We start from the raw sequence: 4,795 nt of genomic DNA, 5'->3' as shown, positions 1-4,795 counted from the left end.
TAAATATTTGATCTTAAAAGCTCCATAGATAATAAAACTGTTAAAAATTGAAGTAAAAAATTAGGCTATCAAATTTAAAATTAAAAAAAATATGGTCTAACTGAAAAGTATTTTTTAATCATGACTAGAGTTAACCCTGACTTTAGTTAGTTTAGATCGAGTTATATTTTAAACTTTTTTTTAAAACAACGTTGCTATTATAAACTTGTTTATGAAAGCATGGTACCATATTGGCATAATTTGCATAAATTATGCTGCATTGTTTAAATTATCACGTGACTAGGGCGAGAAATATTTTCTCGTCTCGATTTTTTCTTACTTAAAGAAAACTTTTTGAGTGGTGGTCAGAAAACTTTATTAATTTTTGTAAACCTTTTGGAAATTTTTCCTACAGAAAGTTTTCTAAGAATAACGTTTCTTAGAATCAAGATCTTGAAGATTCACTGAAGTATACTAATAATTTTTGAAAATTATATAGGCTTGCTTTATCCAAAATAAAGAGTAAAGTTATTGCGGTTCATAGTCAAGGTGGTATTTTTGATTAGGAATAAGTTGTTCAAGAGAGTATTTTCTTGTAAGATCTCTCTATGAACATCTTCGAACAACATGAAGTAAGTATTAAAAGGTCTCAAAATCGCGTGCATCAGTATTTTGAAGTTTTAAATTTGATAACTAAATTTAACTTGTTAATTCTGTTCTGGAGATTAAATATTTTAATTATCATACCTGCTGGTTAGCCAGTTTAGTATCATAATTCGTTTAAATATGAACTGAAGTAAAAGAATATGCTATATAGTTATTTGGCCTAAAAATTAAGCACATAAATTATGGGGACAGTATTGATGTAGCTTATGTTTTACTTACACCTTTAAAAAAGTTTGTTAAAATATAAATAAATATATTGTTGAAAATCAGGTTTGGTTAAGTAAGTGAATCTAAATTAATGCTTAGTTTTCGTTAGATGGTTCTCGTACTATTTTATTTTCATCTAAAGTAAAGTTATGATATTTTACAATCTACAGACGACTTTTAAAATTTTTAACCCAATTTTTTTATACAGAATATTTTTCTATCTGTTTAACTAAACTAGAAATGTAATGAAGTTATGTTTTTAAAATATAGTTTTCCTTGAAAACTATTACAAATTTGATGAAAAGTAAAATGTTTTTTTGTTTATGATTTCTTGCAACGTGTAAAGTACAACAATAAAGTAGCTTGAAAATTAAGCCGGCCTTTTGAAACGCAAGTAAGACCTGGTTTCTTCATCCTTTTTTTTTCGTGGTAAGAAATTTAAATATTAGCTTTTTTAATTAGCGTGCTTATACAAAAAAAAATTAAATATTTATCTGTTCAGTAATTTTTCATTATTTATTACATTTACTCTATCACTATTTTACAAAAACATTTCGTTTATCTTATAAAACAAAAACCAGGTTATTTAGATAGTATGACTCACTTTCTTTTAGCAACTGGTTTTTATTAATTTTTAATATCTAAGACACCATTTAGTTGTTTCACTTTTTTTAGTTAAATTGTTTTAAGAAGTATAAGCTTTCTCACACAAGCAAACTTTTAATCAAAACTCTCCAAAACAATTTTGATTTAAATAAAAGTAATATTTTTTGTGTTATTGAGGAAATTAATTTTTATCTGTTTTTATATATAAACGTATTTTAGAAAAATAAATTTTAAGCCTCTTGTTCAAATATTCTGCTAGTTGAGCCTGATTTGATTAAATATTTATGAAGTAAATAGCTATGAGCTTGTAGAAACCGCCGCGCCTTATCTTTTTAAAGGAGTGGTTTCAATATTGTATTCTTAAGCGTGGTTTAGGAATTGAATTACACTCAAAATAAAATAATTTTAAATTATGAATCATGTTACTATTCAGATTTATTATCCTAAAGTATTTAACCGCTCGTAAATGTTTTCAAATTCCATTATAATACTGTTATAAATATTTCAACAGTTAACTATAATTATTTAATTTACATTAATTTATAAACAATATTTTAAATAATATATCAAGTTATAATTTACGTAATAAGAACCAGGTTAGTTGAGTAATAAATTTATCTGCGCGCTTTTTCTCAAGCAAACGAGCTTAATTTTCTTGAGCTTCATGTCGTATTTTAGACCGTCGCACCAAGTAAATTCACTTTGTTAAAAAAAAAAAAAAGTTTTAACAAATTATTTAGTTATTCTAATGTTGTCAAGTTAATAAATCTAAGCTAATAAAAAGTTGAAAAGCGTGCAATCTGGCTGAAATTTAACAAATTTCATTCTCAAATTGTCAATTTTGTTATAAATTATAACTGTTTAACGATAGCTGAAATAGGTGAAAATCTTATTTTTTCAAAATAGGTGAAAATCTGATTTTTTTTTCGCATTGAGCTGAATGTATTATTTTTATTTCAACTAAGTATACATTTCCCATTGTCTGATAACTTATAAATAAATTAAGAATTATTACTTATAGTATGGCGTTTTGTATCAGAAAATTGTAAAAAGTCATATATATATATATATATATATATCTATATATATATATAAAGCTTTAACTATTGGAAATATAGAGTGTCAGTGATGTGATAAATACCTTTCTAATTTATTAAGGGAAAGAAATCTTTATTCCTAAGGTTTGTCAGTGTGGTTTACAATAATTTGCCGAATCTAAAAGCTCTACATTAGCTTAACATTATTTTTTTTCTTTTTTGCATGTGGTTGTGCCCCATAAACAAATGTAATCTACATCTCTTAGTGCCACTAAACAACCACTTCCTATTTGCCTGATGACACATTAAAAAATGTTTTAGATTGATATGCTGTTATTGGCCTAATTTTAATAAATAATTTAAATCCACAGATCATCAACTTTTTATTTTTATAATTATTTCACAAATCTTATCTACACCTGAATTTTTTTTTTTTAATTTAAGAAATTGAAAATGACTATTTTTATCTGATATCTTTAACAAGTTAGACTGGCAATTATATATAATTTATTTAGGAAATAAGTAAAAATTAAAAAATTATTTAATCTTTAATTCTTCCTCCTCTATGTGTATTCCAGTATAATAGTCAGTGGTTTAGGCAACCTATTGGAACCTGGTATTGCTGTCAATTTGTTTTGGTTATATATTGTTTTTATTAAATCATGGACCTCATTGGTTGAAATATACAATATAAAGGAGTGAACAAATAATATCAAGTTTTGTATATATAGACTAATTTTTTATAATATAAATAGTGAATATCATTTACTTGTATTTTGCAAAGCTCCTTGATAAAGTTCTGCATTGAAAATTAACTAAAAATCAATTGTTAAATAGCAGAGTTGTATGGAGTAGTATTAAACAGATTATACTAAAGTATTAACTAGCAATTGCAAGTCAAGATTTAAAACTACAAAATGTTTTGGTCTAAAAGTCATTTATATTACAAATATAATTTATTGTTAAGAAATGCAAAGTAATGCACAATATAATTAAAAGGATTGGTTACTACACATATTTGTGCAGTAACCAATCCTTTTGCTAATCCTTCTGTTAAAATAAAAACATTAATTTCTACTTAAATAAAAGCAGTAAACTAATAATAACAAATTTCTACTTAAATTAAAGCAATATACAATATAAATAGGATTATTTTAGAAGATGTTAGGCTAGTAAAGAGATTTGGGTTGATATATCAGGCCATTAAATGTTATCAAAACATTCAACCAGAACTTTCTTTTTGTCGATAAAAAGTTGGCATTAAAGTTGGCAATTTAAAAATTAACTATATATATATTAGGATTTTGCCAACTTAGATCCAATGAAATGTGTGTGTATATTTGTTCATGAGGATATAATTCAGCTGTATACTAATATATTTCGCACACTTTAATTATAAAAAATGCTGAATTCAATCAAAAATATTTTTCAGATATTGCAGAAAAAGAAGATTAAAAATGAAAAGTGCAATTTTTTCACAAATGTAATTCATGTGTAGATAGAGTCTAATATTTAACCATGTCAACATGTTTACTCATGCTCTTGCACATGCTTATTTTAGTATGACATATTTAGTGACATTCTACCCAACAAACATTTTTGTAGTGGATTTGCAGTGGACCTATATAGGCATTTTGAGTGGTTCATTGGAGTTTTGCTCAACGGTTTTTTAGTGGACCATATGACCATAGTAATAGCTGCTGTAAGTAGCAAGCTGATAACTTTTCAACATGTGATATAGTGGCTAGTCATCAGCTAGCAACTTTTGGTGGCAACTAGTGGTCCACTAAATAACCAATGAGCTGGGTAAATGCAGTTTAGTTTGCATTTACTGATATATCTATATCTATATATATATATATATATATATATATATATATATATATATATATATATATATATATATATATATATATATATAGAGAGAGAGAGAGAGAGAGAGAGAGAGAGAGAGAGAGAGTCAATAGAGAGTTAAAAATCTCTATATTATATATATATATATATATATATATATATATATATATATATATATATTATATAATATAATATATTTGCTGACCTAAAACTATATAGATTTAGGTCAGCAAATGCACATTTATATATATTTTTTGTTATTCACTTTCCTCAAGGCCGAGAAGGTTACTACAGATGAGGAGGCTACTTAATAATGGTTATAACCCTCTCTCAACTCCGAAACACGAACCTTGATGAACAAGGCCGCTGCGTGGAGAAACAAGTTGAGTGCGGTACTACCAGGGACGTGGTGGGGATCAAACTCGGAACCTCTCGCTTATGAAGCG

Source organism: Hydra vulgaris, chromosome 02 (assembly GCF_038396675.1).
Source record: "Hydra vulgaris chromosome 02, alternate assembly HydraT2T_AEP".
NCBI lineage: Eukaryota > Metazoa > Cnidaria > Hydrozoa > Anthoathecata > Hydridae > Hydra > Hydra vulgaris.
The sequence above is the reverse complement of the archived record's forward strand: the minus strand, read 5'-3'. Positions refer to the sequence as shown.